Source organism: Myxine glutinosa, chromosome 13 (genome assembly GCF_964187855.1).
Source record: "Myxine glutinosa chromosome 13, kmMyxGlut1.1, whole genome shotgun sequence".
Taxonomy (NCBI): domain Eukaryota; kingdom Metazoa; phylum Chordata; class Myxini; order Myxiniformes; family Myxinidae; genus Myxine; species Myxine glutinosa.
In genome coordinates this window covers 24,291,927-24,312,399 of record NC_136273.1, presented here as the reverse complement: position 1 = coordinate 24,312,399, position 20,473 = coordinate 24,291,927, and positions in this window count along the sequence as shown.

The following is a 20,473-nucleotide window of genomic DNA, read 5'->3' as shown; positions in this document are numbered from 1 at the left end:
AGGAAAATAGGTGAACAGGTTAAGGTAAGTAAAATAAACTGCAGCGTGGTATGGGGATTGACATGTGAATACAGTTGTTGTTAGAGAATGCATATTGTGCTGCGATTCAATCCTGAATTGATCATCCCGTTGGTTGCAGCATTATTGAAACGTGGTTGTGCCGCTGAAGTAATGTTCTCGCACATTCAGGCAACGGCAGACACATCGACGCCTCGGCCTGTTTGCAAAACACCAGGGTGACTGACAGTTTATAGCCGAGCTGAGATTCAAACCCAGGCTTGACGGGTCGGAGGTGAATGCACACACCTCTAGAGTCTAGTCTATCCCACCAGCCAAATGAAAAGACGGTGAACTGCTAGGATGGGAAGAGTAGGAAAATGTAATAAAGGAATATTTATCGTTTCAAACCTTCCAAATGAAATGAACAGTTTTCAGAATTCATCGTGGTTAGAAATTGGATGAAAAGTTCTCATCGTTTCAGACTGGGAGTAGAATGGGAGAATGTGTCACTAGAATGAAGCATAAGAATGTGACGGATGCGATGTGTGCCATGTGTTCTGCGGATAAGCTAAATGACATATCCGAAGAGGGTTTGGAGAAGAGGTGTGAGTTGTTGTTCGTTATTGGAGGAACATAATCTGACAGCAGGGGCAGAACATAAAAAAGACACTGAATAGCTAAATTTCATATCTCATTTCGTTCATAATCTCATTTCATTGCACGTGCAGCTCAAATGACCCTGGTTGATACACTCCACGTGCTTTGTTCTGTCCTCCAAAGGTGCTGAAATGTTTTCAATTGCTCGTAATAACTCACCTTTTTTTGATTGCAAATCATAAACTCATTTCTGGCAACTTTTGGAAAGTATTATTAACTCTGCATATGGTTTAAAAAAAACCATATGCATGGCTAATGAGTTTAGCTCTCGTTTTGTGAGGCTTCCTGCATCTCCCTTCCAGCCCCAAACAGGGATGGAGTGTAAGGCCTTGATTATCTATCTATAATTCCAGTAATCTCTGTATGTGTGTTTGTTTGTTTGTTTGTTTGTTTGTCTGTGACCGCTGTTTCTCGACAACCACGGGTCCGATATACTTTAAACTTGCCAGGTATATTGCTGGGGACCCGAGGATGTGCCTTTTCAAGGTTTCATATTAATCGGACAAGTACTTACCGAGCTATGTCCAAAAAACGATTCAACCAATCAGAGAGCAGCGAGCTATCGCGTGTGCCGAACGTGGCGAACACACTCTGCCTCGGACGGCACATTTGAGAGCGTATTCATTTATTTCACGTTGGCAAACTATGTTGCCGCTATGTTGGCGTTAAACGATGTTTTAAAACTAATTAAAACTACTTTGCGATTCATCGTAACTGCGATTCGTAACTGCCGTTCGCTTTGGCTTTGCGAATGGACCAAACCATTTCATGTAAATAGAGGGGGGGGATTGTCACCGTACTCGCAAGCCGTTCGCTTTGGACCAAACCATTTCATGTAAATAGAGGGGGGGGATATAATTTTAGATATAGATATAGTACGGGCATGCCCTAGTATTATCAATGGCACTTCCCAACAATCATTTAGACCGACAGATCGAATGCTCCCTCATAACAGACAGTTTGGTAGCCTTTTGGTCTTCATGTTATAATTTCAGGTTCTGCTGCTAATGCCTTGCTTGTTGTTCAGGTTAAACATGCTGTTTAACATAGCGGTTGTACCCCCCCCCCCCCCCCCACCTCCCCAATGTAAGTTGGGGGCCAAATATTCCCCATTCTTCCCTGCGCCCGGATTTGTAAGGGCAGTGTGGTCATGGACAGTTCCCCATGGACCGGCCCTTTCCCTCCTCTCTCTGTCTCTTCTTTCTCTCTAACTATGTCATGGCCCTGACTTTGTCAAGGCAGGAATACACCATCCTGGATGTGGGAGATCTCTGGGTGCTCCTGGGAGATCTATCAGCTGTCTCCGTGTTGTGCTTGTTAGAGAGAAGTCTGGGGCTATATAACAACATGTCCAATTTGCTGCCTCTCTCAGAGAGATTCTATAGATTTTTCATTTTTTAAAAATATAGATTATGATTCAAGTCACTTCTCTGCTAGTAGTGGGGCGGCTTAGCCCAAATATTCAAAAGAATTGTGCATTTTGTGAAACAAGCACCAAATTTGGCACAAATGTACATTAATATGTTGCGAACATTTTCAGATATTGGGCCACTTGAAATTCCGTAATTTTTTTTTTCAAATTTTTTCAAATTTCGTAATTTCAAATTTTTCGGGTGACACCGTCACAATTTCGGTCTTCGAGGCCGGCCGATAGGCAAAGTGTGACCGGAAGGGACGAGGTTCTCCTGACCACGTGGCCCTCGATCTGGGAAGCGAGAGGCGTTCCATTAGTGGACGCGCCCCTCACGCCCGACTTTTGGGCGGCCCCGGCAGGCCGTTTGTTTTGACGTTCCGTGACAGGCCCCGCACCCCCACCTCCGGGCCGACCGGAAGCTTGTGCTGAGTACATCATACCTGAACAACTCAGTGAGGCAGAACACAGCAGTGCACACCAGGGTGACCCCTTCAGTGCATAAACCAATTAACCTGTCAACTGCAGGGCATATAGAAATGAAGTTATTTTCTGCATATAATAATAATATAAGTTCAGTTCTATATAACAATTTCTGTTATCACCACTACCACTACAACTACCACTACTACAAGCTTTGTCTGGAATTTTGTGGACTAACAGACAAACAGACATACAGACAAGCTGGGATCAAAACATTACCTCCTTCCACCATTGAGTGTAGAGGTAAACATCATGGAAATTATATCATGTCCTAGATTTAATTCATGCTTACCCGTGTATTTGCTTCACTGGTTCACAAGGTCTTTTGCATACATGTAATTCAGACTCTCGTCTTCATTGCTGACCACACAATGTTCGCAACATATTAATGTACATTTGTGCCAAATTTGGTGCTTGTATCACAAAATGCACAATTCTTTTGAATATTTGGGCTAAGCCGCCCCACTATATCGGCCGGCCTCGAAGACCGAAATTGTGACGGTGTCACCCGAAAAATTTGAAATTACGAAATTTGAAAAAATTTGAAAAAAAAAATTACGGAATTTCAAGTGGCCCAATATCTGAAAATGTTCGCAACATGTTAATGTACATTTGTGCCAAATTTGGTGCTTGTATCACAAAATGCACAACAGGTTTGCTATGCTGCTACACTATAGGGCAGTCTTATATTATGACATTTTTCGCTGAAATAAGTAAGTGCTCAAAAGTGCAACATTGGCAAGTGAAGAAAGCAATAGTGCATAGGCATGTGTAATAATATGAATTCCCTCAGGAGGAACTTCATCAATGGGATGGCCATTGGGCCCATCAAGCATGCATAATGGTTGCCAACCTATGGTTGGTTGTCAGTGCTCTATCTACTATAAATGGATGACGTGTGTGTGTGTGTGTGTGTGTGTGTGTGTGTGTGTGTGTGTGTGTGTGCGTGTGTGTGTGTGTGTCATCCTTTTTGTGTCCATTAATTACGTATGTCTATTAATTAATTACGTACTGTTGAAATGTACCTTTTAACCCTTTAGGCTGTTGAGACCCCTTCGAACTTTGAAGACCCTTCACACCCGCAAGATCCTTAAGACCCCAAAGACCCCTAAATACCCTTAAGGCCCAAAAGACACAGAGGACCCAAAATAACATGAAGGCCCAAAAGATCCAGAAGTCCCCGAGAACCCAAAAGACACTGAGAACCCAAAATACCCCAAGGACCCAAAAGACCGAGATAGTGAAAAATTCCCAAGGACCCAAAAGACCCAGAGGACCCAAAAGTCCCCAAGGACCAAAAACACCAAAAATTCCCTTAGGACACAACCCAGATGGCCCAAAAGTCCCAGAGGACCAAAATGACAGATGACCAAAACGTCCCTCAGAACCAAAAAGACCCAGGTGACCCAAAAATCCCCAAGGAACCATAAGACCCAAAAGACCTAGAAGACCCAAAAGTCCCCTAGGATCCAAAAACCCCCAAAATCCATGAGGACCCAAAAGACCCAGATGACCCAAAGGTCCCTGAGGACCCAAAAGACCCAAAAGACCCCGATGGCCGAAAAGACCAAACCACCCTCCCACCCCCTTCCCTTGAGTCCATAAGGCAAGTATGCTGCAGGTACAAGGCGGTGAAGGCCAATGAAAATTTGGTACAATGGACCAGTGGGCCCACTACTCCTTTTTAAATGTTGAACAGCAAGCAAAGAGGCAGCACGTTCCATTTCTTAAGTAAGTCTTTGGTATGACTCGGCCAGGTTTCAACCCACAGACATCCCAGAATCAGGGTGGACACACCGAATCATAACACCACCGAGTCTGGTGTTTCAATATGTGACAGTTTCACAATCATGTATGCGGTACTTTTATGTTTTACACTCTTCCTACCCAGAGCATTCACTTGAGGATAATGACACTACGGAAGTTGGAAAATAGCAACTAGACCTGAATCAATACCGTATTTAGGGTTTTCAGAATACCAGGTTGCCTTCCAAGTGTTCTTCAGCTTAAAGAGATTCTTATCACCAAGTTTCAGGTTTAGCTTATCATACTCATTAGGCCATGAAGGTAGCAGCAGGAGTTTACCTTGAATTATGATTAATTTGGGCCTTAAAGTTATGGTGTTTGAACATTGCTTTCAAAGCAACATCATGACGATGCATAACTGCAGGGCTAAGCTTCAAGCAGCCATCAATCATCTAGACTGGTCTGACATCTCTACTGCCTATGACATCAACTCATCCTGGGAATTCTTCCAAAGCAAACTGCTCTCTCTCATGCACAGATTTATCCCATCTCGTCTTGAGTTGTCATACCCTTTCTCCTGTCCGTGGCGCACGGAATCCTGTGGTGAGGCAGTTGCCAATAAACAACTTGCCTTCGCCTACTGGAAGGCAAATCCAACAGAGGGCAATCTCATTTCCTTTCACAAAGCCCAGAACAAGTGTGTGTCCACCCGCAGGAGAGCCAGTAAAAATATCTCTCCACTCTCAAGACTGAGCTCTCAAACATGTCTTCCGCTTCCAAATCTTGGTGGCGTCTGGTCAAATCTGTTTCTGGTGTTTGTTCCCCCTTCATCCCCTCCCTCACCTCAAATGGCCACACAGTTGACAACGCACTTGACAAAGCTGAATGCCTCAACTCTGTGTTTGCCTCAAAATATTGTGTCCCAAACACATTGTTCTCTGTACCCACCTGACCCAGTCAAACCCAGCTGCTCCTGGACTCTGTGTCCTTCTCTCCTGACAAGGTGGAGAAGTTTTTGTCAATCCTCAACTCTGATTCTGCAACTGGCCAGACGGCATCAGCCCACGGGTCCTAAAATCCTGCTCTGCCGCTCTTTCACACCCTCTCTTTGTTCTCTTCACCCTCTGTTTTGCTCAAGGTCATCTGCCATCAGCTTAGAAATCAGCCAACATTACCGCTTTACACAAAAAAGGTGCAAAAACAGATCCTTGCAACTACAGACCAATCAGCCTGCTCCTAATTATCAGCGAAGTCATGGAATCCATCATTGCTTCAGATATCAAATCCTTCCTCTTCTCCAATGGCTTGATCTCTGATCATCAATTTGGATTCAGACCAGGCCATTCTACTCTGGACATGCTGCTTCTGCTGTCTCAACAATGGATGGAGGTCATCAATGCCAAACAGGAAATCAGAGCTGTCTCCCTTGACATATCACGTGCCTTCGATACGGTCTGGCACCCCGCTCTGCTCATCAAACTCTCCTCCTATGGTATCCATGAAAATATCCATGCATGGCTTGCGGACTTCCTCTTTGGTTGTCGTCAACGTGTGGCCCTGAATGGATTTCTCTCATCCCCCCTTCCTGTTCAGGCTGGTGTTCTCCAAGGCAGTGTTCTGGGCCCTGTGCTTTTTCTGGTGTTCATCAATGATCTCTCCGACTCTCTGGAAAATCCTCTCTATCTCCCTGCTGATGACTCCACTGTCTGCCGCTCCATACCTCATCCCTCAGTTCGGCAGTCTGCAGCCTCCTCACTCTCTGCAGACGTGGACAATATCACAAACTGACCAAACAAGTGGAAAATGTCTTTCAATCCTGACAAATCTCACACTCTCACGATGTCTCTCCGAAAAGACCGACTGGACAACCCTCCCATCTACTTGCTCAACAATCCTCTCCAAGAGGTTCTGTCACTCAAGCTTTTGGGTCTCATTATCTGCCATGATCTTTCCTGGGAAAACCACATTTCCAAGCTGGCCACAAAGGACCAGTCGCCGACTGGGCATCCTCCATCGTGCGAGTCCTTCCTTGGCACACCTGAGCTCCTCACCACATACAAGGCTTTCATCCACAGCTCAATGGAATACTGCTCTCCCCTCTGGGCTGGTGCTCCTGTCTCACACCTCGCTCGGCTTCACGCTGTTGAAACCAAAGCTTTCAGAATCATTGGAATCTTCCACGATGAAGGTAACTCTGAGGGCCTTTCACTCACTCACAACAGGCAGGTTGGTCGTCTTTCTGTCTTCTCCCGACTCCTCTCCGGCCTAGCTCCCCCAGTGCTGTCTGTGCTTTGTCCCCCAAATATTCCTACAGGTCGCACAAAATCTGCCAGCAACCCTCTTCTGGTGAAACTGCCAAAATCAAGACTCTCTGCTCACCTTCACTCTTTTATTCCTCTTTTCTCCTGCCTCTGGAACAAACTCCCTCACTCTCTTTAGTCCCACTCCTCCCTCCAGGTCTTTAAAACAGCTGTTCACCACCATCTCTTATCTTCCCCCATCCAAAACCTTGATCTTTTCTACCCCTGTTAATTCACCCCAGATCCACTTTTTTTAAATACCGACTTCTTTCCTGGAAGTCCTGGCAGTGTCCATGTGTTTTATACCTCTCCCACCCTCACCCAAACCCCTTCCCATGCCTCCTCCCCCCAAGCCCTCTCCCTCCCACAGATCTCCCGGTGTCCCTGCTCTTAAATGTTGTACTTGTGTGCTTCCCTCTCTCTCCCCATCTTGTCTCCCGCTCCCTTTATTTTATGTTTTATGTGTATGTTTGTTTTTTTGTGATTAATGTTCGCTCTTACACGAGCCGCGATCTTGCATCAAAAAAAAAAAAAAATGGTGAAGAATCACTTAAAAAGTTATACTAGCCAGATCCGGATCTTCACCAAAATCGAATCGATTCTTCCTTGTCACACAAATAACCTGTCCAACAAGTTTCGTCCAAATCCATCCATAACTTTTTGAGATATCCTGCTATGGATCGTTTTTGGCCCTATCTCCCAATGGTGAAGAATCACGTAAAAAATTAAATAATTCTCATATCCGAATCCATATTCAGATCTTCACCAAATCGAATTGATTAGTCCTTGTCACCCACACAACCTCTCCACCAAGTTTGTCCAAATCTGTCCATTACTTTTTGAGATATCCTGCTATGGATCGTTTTTGGCCCTATCTCCCAATGGTGAAGAATCACGTAAAAAATTAAATAATTCTCATATCCGAATCCATATTCAGATCTTCACCAAATCGAATTGATTAGTCCTTGTCACCCACACAACCTCTCCACCAAGTTTGTCCAAATCTGTCCATTACTTTTTGAGATATCCTGATATGTATAGTTTTTGGCCCTATCTCCCAATGGTGAAGAATCACTTAAAAAATTATAGTAGCCGGATCTGGATCCGGATCTTCACCAAAAGGTTTTCGTCCTTCTCACATTCGCTACATCTCTGCCAAATTTCGTCTGAATCCGTCCACAAGTTTTTGAGATATCTTGTTCACAAACAGGCAGACAGACAGGGGTGGAAACATAACCTCCATCCACCTTTGGTGGCATTGGTAAAAGCCCGATATTGACCACGTCCTCAACCATTTCTCGAACATGCATTTACCTATTTTGTTCAAACTCGGCACAAAAGACAATACATGAGAGTATACAAAAGCAGAAGATTTTGTTTTGTAATCTGACCAAAGATGGCCGACTAAAAAAAAAAAAAAAAAACACCTTTAGAGGCCATTTTTCCCTGCAAGTGGGGGTTGGCCTTTTTCGGGAACCGTGGTTGTTGTTGTTTTTCGGTCCCCTTTTTGAAGCAATGTTTTATGGCCGGATGCCCTTCCTGATGCCAACCCTTTTTGCCGCCTTTGACGACAAGCAGGGAATTACCAGTGAACTGGTACTCAATTTGCTGACCTCGGAAGGATGGTTCTTCAGGCTGAGTCAACCCCCCTGGCGTTAATTCAGCGATTCGACCGGGATTCGAACCCAGGATCCTAGGATTTATCCTAAGCCGGCACCCTAGCCGCTAGCCCAACACCAGGGACTGATGGCCTTTAACTCAGTACAGCAAAATTACTAAACCCACAGGGCTATGACATTATATGTCTTTTTCTTCTTATTTCATGTGTCGACATGGCTGCGATTAGCATCACTGGCCGAAGGGGTGCAGCCGTGCTGCTGACGCAGTGCCCCCTGTAGGTGAGAGAAGGAATTTGCAATTTGTTCATGGTGCCGGCCATAGCTCGCCTGTTCTTCACGAAGGACACCATCCATAGGATCTGTAACGTCCATCAACTAATGACTGGAGACAGGACACCCGGTTTGACATCCATCCGAGGGACGGCACACACATTGATGAATCACCTTGCCTGTAAAACACTGGAATGACAGTTATTTGCTGGGCCGAGATTTGAACCGGCTACACAGCTTAGAGAGAGTGTGCGTACCTTCCGGGAAACCTGCCAGCCCTATTCCCAAATGATAATGAAAACAACGAACCTAAAATCCTTTCACCCTCAAGATTGCTTGTTGCCATGTTATACATACATTTCATATTTTCAAAGTAGTTTTCATTTCAACAACAACAGGCATTTTAAGGCCATTTTCCCTGCTAGAGCGGGGTTTAGCCTTGCGGGCCCCATGACAATCTTCTCCATTTTGCCCAATTTTCTGCATCTCCCCTTGTTAACCCCCTTGCCCGCATTTCATTTCACCAAACTTTTTTTTTTCACCGCGAGTTTTCATTTCACCAAACTATATTTCAGTTGGACTTTTCCGAACTCACTTGCTCCGGTTTGTTCAAGCCCAAGCTTTTTTTAATGCCAAAGTTCGTGCATCCATCTGTCTTTTTGGCCACGTTCTTAATTTTACCTTTTTTTCAGACAGCACACTATTTCTTTACCCGTTGGTCTTTCGACAGAAAACAACATTTACAAAAGTAAATGTCACAGCCACAAGAAAAGTTTAGTACCTGAAAGGTCCAATATTCCAGGTGTTTTTCTCCCACGAAGTTGGCCACAACTCCTTGGATCTCCCCCTCTTTCTCTGCAAGACTGGCCATAAGACTGTGTCCAGCTTGTCGCAGCTCAACCTCAACATCCTGTGGACATAAACATGCTTCATGTCTTTCCCCAAAATACACTCACTATTCTTGGCTGTGTTTTCATGATCTTGACTGAGTATTTCAAAATGGTGAGCTTTGTCCACTTAGCCTTTGGGTTTGCTGCCTTTCAGGAAATATCTCCAACCACTGCTATTTGTGATTTTATGACTGTTTGCTGGTCAATTTACAATGGAATACAAGAAAAAGTGGAGAGAGGCAAAGCTCCTTCTGTTTGGTTTGCCTGTGCATTTGTTTTAGTGTACACAAACGCACATTGCTGTCAAGTTAGACAGCTTATATGTTAGGCATTGAAACCTCGTTATGGTACAATTCACAAATAGAGTTAGACATTATATTAAATCCCTAATTACCCTCGCCAGACGAGAGGGTATTGCATTTGAGTCCGTTTGTCTGTTTGTCCGCACAGAATAAATATGATTTTCTCTGCAACTGATGGTCAAATCGACAGGAAATTTTCACCATAGGTACAACTCCACGTGTAGAATTTTTTCATGATAATTATGACGTCATAGGTCACGTGGTTCTGCCGCCATCTTGGAAAAACCGGAAAAATTTGCACCTCTATATCTCCGAAAGTGCTGAACAGAAAAAATTGAGACATGGTTCATTGTAAAGAACTCTCCATGGGGAATAAAATATGTTAATGATGATGTCATAGATGCCTCCATTATGACGTCATAATTCGACAAGTACAAAACTTCATCCGATCAAGGTGAAATTTTTTGAGCGTCAGGTACGGATAAATTGGTGGATAAAACAATGATGACATCATCAGTCACGTGGTTCGGCCGCCATATTTGCTTTTCACACAAAAGCCTTAAACACCACTGAAAATACATCCTGGCGAGGGTTTGCACTCTCTGATTGCTCTTTTTCTTGTTATTACATAGCATCACTGACTGAACAAAAACACTATTCAAATTCATACAAGTGTAGCGATATCTCATGAATTACCTGAATGTACTGCTCTCCCCTTTGGGGAGGCGCCCCTGTCTCACACCTTGCTCAACATGACGCCGTGAAAACCAAGACCTTCAAAATCATTGGTATCTCCCATGATGAATGAATGAATGAATGAATGAATGATCGTTTTAAGGTGAATCCCATGATGAATGAAGCTGAGTATCTGGGCCTCCTACTTTCACATCACAGACAGGGCAGTGGTCTCTCTCCAGTCTTCTACTGGTCTTGCACCCTCTACCGCTTCTGTGCTCTGCTCCCTCCCACCCTCTAGGTTTCTGCAGGGTGCACACAGTCTTCCAGTAAGCCCACATCTTTCTGGATTTCCAAGCTATCAGGTTTCTCCCCTGCTCCTCGCCGTCCTCTTCATTCTTTGTTTTTTCATTTTTGCCATTTCCCCACTTTTCCCTTCCATTTTTGTGATTTTGGGGTAGTGCCTCTATTCATCTTTTTCATTCCCTGTGTCGGCCTCTCCCTCCGCTTACTATCATTCTTCCCCATATCCTTTCTTCTTACAGGTCTCCTATTTTGTCCTTCCTCCCTGCTGTTGCTGTGCTCCCTCCAGGCACCCCTCTTTTCACTGTTCTTTTTGTTTTATTATGTCATGGTCCGTTCTGTGTTCCAGCTACTCCACGAGCCTCGACTGTGCATACAAAAAAAGCTATTCAGCCATAAGATTTACAACCTTCTGTCATACAGCGTCTTTCATGTGGAAAAAAGTGGAAACTGGCGAATTTATTCCACATGAATGTGAACCAGTATGCGAACTAAAACAGCACCGACTATTTTATCTTATCGCTCCTTATGGATGGTAGTAGATATTAAAATAAAGAAAGAGGCAATTAAAAAGAAAAAAAGGATTATTGCTCAAAACAAATTAAACTAGAACGGCACTCTGTGGAGCACAAAGCTGAACTTTTTTTGTTGATTTCTTCTCAAAGGTTTGGGCTCGTGGAAGAGCGAGGGAAGAACGCAAATGGTGGACAAGGTGGACCAATTCCTGATCTACATCAGTGATCTCGCCGACTCCCTGGAAAAAAATTTAGATTTTGTATCCCACCGATAGGCCAATCTGCAACTGGACGTCAACCAAAATCGAATCAGCTTGTTCCTGTCATCTATCCACCTCATAATAATCCTTCCGCAACTTTTTGAAATCAAATATCGTGCTATGTATCGTTTTTGGCCCCATTACTCAATGGTGAAGAATCATTTGGAATTAAAAAAAAAATCCTCGTATCCGGATGCGGCTCTTCACCAAAATCGAATCAGTTCGTCCTTGTCACATTCCCAACCTATCCACCAAATTTCGTCCGACTCCGCCTACACCTTATTGAGATATCCTGCTCACAGACAAACAGACAGACAAGCAAACAGATAGACAGGGGTGAAAACATCTATCTATAATTCCAGTAATCTCTGTGTGTCTGTGTGTCTGTGTGTGTGTCTGTGTGTTTGTCTGTGACCGCTGTTTCTCGACAACTACCGGTCCGATATACTTGCAACTTGCCAGGTATATTGCTGGGGACCCGAGGATGTGCCTTTTCAAGGTTTCATATTAATCGGACAAGTAGTTACCGAGCTATGTCCAAAAAACGATTCAACCAATCAGAGAGCAGCGAGCTATCACGTGTGCCGAACGTGGCGAACAGACTCTGCCTCGGACGGCACATTTGAGAGCGTATTCATTTATTTCACGTTGGAAAACTATGTTGCCGTTAAACTATGTTTTAAAACTAATTAAAACTAATTTGCGATTCATTCGCTTTCCTGCGCGTTTGTGCACGCGATGGCGATTTCTTTACCAAACTCCGGAAGCCGTTCGCTTTGGACCAAACCATTGCATGTAAATAGAGGGGGGGGATTGTCACCGTACTCGCAAGCCGTTCGCTTTGGACCAAACCATTTCATGTAAATAGAGGGGGGGGATTGTCACCGTACTCGCAAGCCGTTCGCTTTGGACCAAACCATTTCATGTAAATAGAGGGGGGGGATTGTCACCGTACTCGCAAGCCGTTCGCTTTGGCTTTGCGAATGGACCAAACCATTTCATGTAAATAGAGGGGGGGGGATATAATTTTAGATATATATATAGTACGGGCATGCCCTAGTAATCTAAATTCACCTTCCGTGGCAGGGGTAAAAATGAGCTTGTGATTAAATTGGACATAAAAATGCAAGGGATAAACTCAACACCGCTAAACTGTGCCTCAGGCTGCCCAGGCACACTCGTCACACCTGTGGGCCTATTGCAGTGCACCTCAGACTACGGGCTCGGCTAGCCAGGTCAAAACGATACCAAGGCTGCCCGGTCAGTCACACGAGTCGAGCCCATGATCGGAGATGCACTGCAAGGTCTCACAGAAAGATATCCTGCGGATGTTATCTTGAAACAAAATTTATCATGGCCACAGAATCTGTACATTATTCACTTGTTATATTCGTTAAATTACACTCTCTCACTCTCTGATGTACCATACCCTTCACTGAGTGTTGGTGCCACCGAAGCAGCTTCCTGAGCAAGAGTTATAAGGGGTGGTTTGCCCAGTAGTAGTTGGGGCAGGATGCATACGCAATACACATACCTGAGGCTGTTTGTTCTGAAAAGGTGCAAAAGCAATAAGATATTTGCAATTGCCTTCCCAGCAGTAGTTAGGGCAGGAATTTGAAATTTGTTCAGGATGCTGGTGATATCTCACCTACTCTTCACGAAGGATACCGTGGGATATTTAACGACCACCAAAATAATGCCAGCTGCCAGAACACCCTTTTCATGTCCATCCGAGGACGGCACACGTCGATGAATCAGCTTGCCTGTGAAACACTGGGATGACAGTGTGCAGCTAGGCCAAGATGCGAACCCTGGCTAGACAGCTTAGACGCGAGTGTGAAATCCTCCAGGCCGGTTAAATTATATACATACAAATTAGGCCTGGGTGATAATGGAAAAACCGATATCACGATAATGGATTTCATTAACACAATAATATCATGATCATCATACTAAAATATGCAATTTGGCATCTGTCTGTCTGTCTGTCTATCTGTCTGTCTCTCTGATGATTTTTGACCGTGATACATTCAGTCGTTACTCATCCAATCTCAACCAAACTTGACAGGATGACTAAGGGTTACACAATGAGGGTTGCATCACATTAATTTGCCCCCCTCCCAAGAGGGTTTGTTTTCTCCCCCAAGCGGGTTTCCCCCACCATTGCCACCAAAGGGGTTGCGTGTTGAGGTATATATCCACGTTAAGCTAGCTCTATCGTGGCGTTTTTCCAAGGACGATTCTCATAACAAAACTAACCATAATAGCATAATATTCATGTTATTACAAAACAATATTAATACCAATAATATCCCAACTCCCCAAGGGGTTTTTCCTCCTTGAACAAATGTCGAGTCAACGTTTATAAATAGCTTATCATGGCGTTTTCGTGGGAGCAATGGTTGCTAATGCTGTTTATAACACTAAACAGAGAAATTTGGAGGAATCCCGACATCCAAGAGTTAAGTTTTACTTACAGAATTGAACGTAGATCTACTGTAATCAATATACACCACAAGGGTTGGGTAAATAACATGGCCCTTCCTGCCGCTAATGTGGAGTTTTTCATGGCGGCCTTTTTAAACTTGCTCCTACTATTTAACATGAAACTGAAAGGGAGGAAGACCAGGATGTGCTCTTTTACCAAACAGCCAGCTAGCGCTTGCCAAGCCAGCCGTTCCTTAACGGTTTTGAATGGAGTGCTTGCTCGAATGCTTCAACCACTTGGTGATCTCTCCACAAGCAACTTGGTAAATGAACACACATCCAATGTTCTTGAGACCCCCTCCATACTACTGTAATCTATATACCCCAAAGAGGAATGACCCTCCCTGCCGATTCCGTAGTGTGTGGGTGTACTAGTAATATAAATAATGTATTTAACACCTTGGGAACCATGTAGCATACAATGACAATCCAAACTAGAACGGCACTCGGTAGGGCGCATACCTCCGCCAGGCTCTTCAGTGTATTTTGCATCCCACTGATAGGCCGGATCTGGATTCGGACCTGAACCAAAATCTTACCGGCTTGTTCTCGTCACCTAATCTCCAACCTAATGGCGGAGGTATGCGCTCCCACCTAATCATCCAACAAGTTTAGTCATAACTCGTCCATAACCTTTTGATAGATCATGTTATATATCGCTTTGCGCCCTATCTCTCAATGGTGAAGAATCACTTGGAAAATTCTAGTGGCCGGATCTGAATCCGGATCTTCACCAAAATCTAATCATTTCGTCCTTGTCACATACACTACCTCTGCCAAATTTCGTTTGAATCTGTCCACAACTTTTTGAGATATCTTGTTCATAGACAGACAAACACACAAACAGACAGGGTTGAAAACATAACCTCCATCCACCTTTGGTGACGGAGGTAATAAAAACAAACTGAATAGCCATAGGTTTACGTGGGTATTCACACTCTTAATTTCATAATTCTGTTGCAATTTGTATAAAGTCAAACCTCATTTTGCCTCGACGAAATCGCTTTGCTCCGTTTGCCGAGCGACTGGACGAGCAGTTTACAAAGCGGTTGATATGGAACATCTTGTTGGTAAGTGATAGCAAGCTGCTGGCTAACGGAACACACCGAGCAAGCTGCATGCTAACGGAACACACCAAGCTCTCTTCAATCCCACTCCTCTTTCCAGGTCTTTAAAACAGCTGTTCAACACCATCTCTTATCTTCCCCATCCAAAACCTTGATCTTTTCTACCCCCGTTAATTCACCCCAGATCCACTTTTTTGAAATACCAACTTCTTTCCTGGAAGTCCTAGCAGTGTCCATGTGTTTTATACCTCTCCCACCCCCACCCCCCCTTCCCATGCCTCCTCCCACCAAGCCCCCTTCCTCCCACAGATCTCCCGATGTCCATGTTCCCTACTGTTGTTGTGCTTGTGTGCTTCCCTCTCTCTCCCCATCGTGTCTCCCGCTCCCTTTATTGCATGTTTTGTGTGTCGGCTTTTTTTTTTTGTGACTGATGTTAGCTCTTACACTAAATCGATCTTGTATAAAAACAAAACAAAAAAACAAAAAACAAAGAAAAAACACACCAAGCAAGGTATTTGCTAATTGGAACATTGCTGAAGAAAGTCACATGTGACTATCTTCAGGCATTTAAAATAACACCTTTGGTGTGGAACTTCGTGAATACTAAATGTCCAGCAATCCCAAGGTGTGACAAAAATGGGATAAATAAATAAATGAAACACACTGTCTTCCCGCTCCATTCGGTCCAACGAGAACGGTGAGAGGAGAGAAAAACTGGATGACCTGCTTGTTCTTGTTATCAGTGCCAAAACTCCGCACACCGAGGATACCCATATTCCAGATCTTTGACATGATGTTGCCTTGAGTGCTCATCTTCGCGCACAGACAAATTGCACTCAAAGAAATCGCCAAATTCGACACCGAAAGCAGTTTTGGCGCCTTGAGTAGTTGGTTGTTTTGATGTTTATTGCTTAACAATATACAATATAAATTACATCTTGTAAAATATGCATTACATATTGTTGCGGATTTCAGCGTCGGCCTTTCCCCTTACCAAGGGGGGATTAGTCCCCTTGTCTTTGACTAGCCGACGGGACCCGGGACCTATGACGTCCTTCCCGGACAGCGTTAGATAGGGTGTTAGGACTATGAATTCGCTATTACCTAAGTACTAACGCTGACCGAAAACGAGGAAATAAGCCCCGCCCAGATCACGGGTGTTAGTGGAAACGCCGAGCGGTAGAGACCCGCGACCCGAGCCATTATCAAGGACTAAACCCGATCCAAGCGGTTCGTAATCGTGCCACGCTTACCCAATGAAGGAAATGACTGAAACGGTCGAATTTGGGAAAAAGGAATAACACGATTTATTTACAATTTGTACAATGAGAAGAAGAACACAGTGCAGCCTTATACAGTCTTAACCTATCCCTGGACAAACGGGCCTGCAACACTCAGACACACTCACACGGGGTTTGTAGTTGACCAGGTCGATGGTCCAGGGATGCGTCCAGGCAGCTCCTCCTCCGGTCCCCAACTCGCACCGCGAAGCAGATGAACAGACGGCAGCGCTCTCCGCGTGTCGCTTGGCGCGCACGGGATTATTACAGGGCAACGGTAGGCTGGCTTTGCGGTTACACTCGCGGCTCAGCCGCGTACGTAATAAACGGACAGTTCGTACAGGTTCAATAAGCGCGAGCAATGCGCTTCTCAATGCGTTTCTCACTTGGCTCGCTTGGTTCGCTCTTGGCTCCCGTCCTCCTCGCTGGCAAGTCCTCTTACAAAGCGCAATTCGTTGCAGTCCTTTCTCTCCTCTGTGAGTCCTCTTTCCTACCAGTCCTCCAGCAGTCAATCCAGTCCTTTACAATAAACCGCAATTCCTTCCAGTCCTGTTCAAGGGCTTTGTGTGTGCGCTTATATAGCGCCGCCCAGCGAACCCTCTGGAACTTGCCAGCCGCGCCCTTACCACGCCCCTCACGCCATGCCCTTAGAGCCCTGATTGGTTATGGCTCTTACCGTTGCTGTCTCCGCCGCTCCACCCTCGACGCCGCCACACCCCGACCCCGCGCTCCTCCCTCTCTCAGGCCTACCTCGTGTCATTTGACTAGGGAGCATCCTAATGCGAGGTGCAATAGCCAAAATGGGGCGCGGATGGATTCTGCCCAACGAGGTAGATTTGGAGGGTGGAGGCAAAATGAAAGGGGGCCTATCTTATTTCTTTTACACAACGCAGATGTTACTAGGGAAATGGCCTTATACTCACACAGACTATGACATAACTAATATCCTAAATGGGCCTACGTGTTGCTTGTGGACTAACTAGGGGGCAAACCTTTAACCTTTAATGATGTTATCTATCTATAATTCCAGTAATCTCTGTGTGTCTGTGTGTCTGTGTGTCTGTGTGTTTGTCTGTGACCGCTGTTTCTCGACAACCACGGGTCCGATATACTTTAAACTTGCCAGGTATATTGCTGGGGACCCGAGGATGTGCCTTTTCAAGGTTTCATATTAATCGGACAAGTACTTACCGAGCTATGGCGATTTAGCCGTTCGCCGTTCGCTTTGGCGTTGCGAATGGACCAAACCATTGCATGTAAATAGAGGGGGGGGGTTCTGTGGTCGTTGCGAATGGACCAAACCATTCATGTAAATAGAGGGGGGGGGGTTCTGTGGTCGTTACTGCCACGTGGTTTCAAAGTTTTTTTTTGTTGTTGTTGTTTGCACGCATGTTTTTTTGCACCCACGTACGGGCACGCCCTAGGATGTTTACACACACACACCCCTACACAAAATTTTTTTTTTTTTTTTTTTTGGCAAGGAACGGGCACCCACGTACGGGCACGTCCTAGCTTATATATAGTACGGGCATGCCCTAGTATGTACAATTCTCAAAACCTCAACAATATTATATCACCTGCTTTATTTTATAGCACTGCATTTAATACGGGTATACCTTTTGACAGAACAAATATACTGTCAATATCTGGGTTCAAGGTGCGATTTACCAACTACGCATGTGCAGCAGTTATCGTGATAATTAATTTCCATTATTGTTATCTTGACAGCAAACCTAAAGCACGATTATCAGACAATCGCGATTATCGCCCAGCACTAATACAAATAAATAATAATAAAATAATACTAACAACAATATAAATAAAATACATCTCTGTTCCAATTTCAGTGTTGTAAAAAACGTAGAACTTTAAACTCAAGTGTGTCATCAGGGTCTATCTGAAAATCAATGATCTATATTAAAGTCGATCTGTGTGCAGATATACACTCACACATACACCCATTATAATAGCCTCTCCATTCCATTTGGGAACAGGTGAGGCTAACGAAAACAAGCAAAAAGGTTAAAAGTAATTGAAGATTAATCAGCCATGTTAAAAACCATATTTAAAAATTTCCTTCATCTGAGAACTATGGACAAGTGGTTCGTGATATATTCAGTGTTATGAAGCTCACCATACTAATATGTGAAAGGTTTTCACCAAATTGTACCAACACTTCCTTGTGACGCTCACTGCTCCTCAGGTTCAGCCTCTGCACAATGTTTGATGCTGTCTTTCTTTGCACTAGCACACACACACACACACACACACACACACACGCACGCACGCACGCACACACACACACACACACACACACACACACACACACACACACACACACACACACACACACACACACATATAACTAAGTCGCTCAAATCTAATATCAATATATATTTCTGTGGAAGAGATATTGTCAGTGCAATTGACGGCCATCTTGGAATATGGTGGCCATTTTGGACCTTTTGGTTGTCCATCATCTTCAAAATGTATTCAGTGATAGTGGCACTTGTGTGATATTTCATGCATCGGTACGTCTCTTTGAATATATACTCCCCTGAATCTCATGCTCAATGACATATCCATGTTATAAAAGGAGCCATGTCTGTCTGTCTGTTTGTTTGTCGTGTTTTAACTTGAGAACGGATTAACGGATTTCAATAAATCCAACTATGGTGGATTCAGGTAACTCCCGGGAATGTTTGTGATCCAAATTATATATATATTTTTAATGGGTACATGGACACGCATGTCAAAACTGCAAATGCCAACACGTGACGTTGGTTATCCCTGCACGGAGAGCAGTATCTCCCAGGAATCCTTCTTTGTTCTTGCCCCATAGATTAGCCATTACAGCAATGATTGCTATTTCCGTCAGCTAAGAGACGGGTCTTATATTCTGGTATTGCACAAAACCAGCCCCAAGCAGCCATGTTGGATTTATTACAAATTGACTGTTTTGCCCTGCCGACATTTGTCTGTTTTTTTTTTTTTGTTTTTTTTTGTATACTGAATCGAGGCTCGTGAAAGAGCTGACATTTACTTCACAAACAAATCAACCAGACAAACAAAATATATAAAAAGAGGGAGTGGAAGACAAGAAAAGGGGAAGCACACAAACACTTGAGAGCACACATCATTTAAGACCAGGGAGATGTGTGGGAGGGAGAGGGCTTGGGGGGAGGAGGGGTGGGAAGGGGGGGGTGGGAGAAGTACAAAACACAAGGACACCAAGGACTTCCAGGACAGAAGTTGGTATTTCAAAAAAGTGGATTGGGGTGAAATTAGCGGGGATAGAAAAGATCAAGGTTTTGGATGGGGGAAGATAAGAGATGGTGGTGAACAGCTGTTTTAAAGACCTGGAGGGTGGAGTGGGATTGAAGAGAGTGAGGGAGTTTGTTCCAGAGGCGGGAGAAAAGAGGAATGAAGGAGTGAAGGTGAGCAGACAGTCTTGATTTTGGCAGTTTAACCATAAGAGGGTTGCAGGCACATCTTGTGCGACCTGTAAGAATATTTGTGGGACAGAGCCCAGAGAGAGCTGGGGGGCAAGGCCAGAGAGGAGTCGGTAGAAGACGGAAAGACCACCAACCTGCCTGCGGGGAGTGAGTGAGAGGCCCTTGGAGTTAGCTTCATCGTGGGAGATTCCAATGATTCTGAATGCTTTGGTTTCAACAGTGTGAAGACGAGCTAGGTGAGGCAGGAGCACCAGCCCAGAGGGGAGAGCAGTATTCCATTGAGCTGCGGATGAAAGCCTTGTATGTGGTGAGGAGCTCAGGTGTGCCAAGGAAGGACTTCGCACGGCGGAGGATGCCCAGTCGGCGACTGGCTTTGGAGGCCAGATTTGAAATGTGGTTTTCCCAGGAAAGATCATGGCAGATAGTGAGACCCAAAAGCTTGAGTGACAGAACTTCTTGGGGAGGATTATTCAGAAAGTGGATGGGAGGGTTGTCCAGTCGGTCTTTTTGGAGAGACATCGTAAGAGTGTGAGATTTGTCAGGATTGAAAGACATGTTCCACTTGTTTGCACAGTCTGTGATTTTGTCCAGGTCTGCAGAGAGTGAGGAGGCTGCAGACTGCCGATCTGAGGGATGAAGAATGGAGCGACAGAGAGTAGAGTCATCAGCAAAGAGATAGAGAGGATTTTCAAGAGAGTCAGACAGATCATTGATGAAGACCAGAAAAAGCACAGGGCCCAGAACACTGCCTTG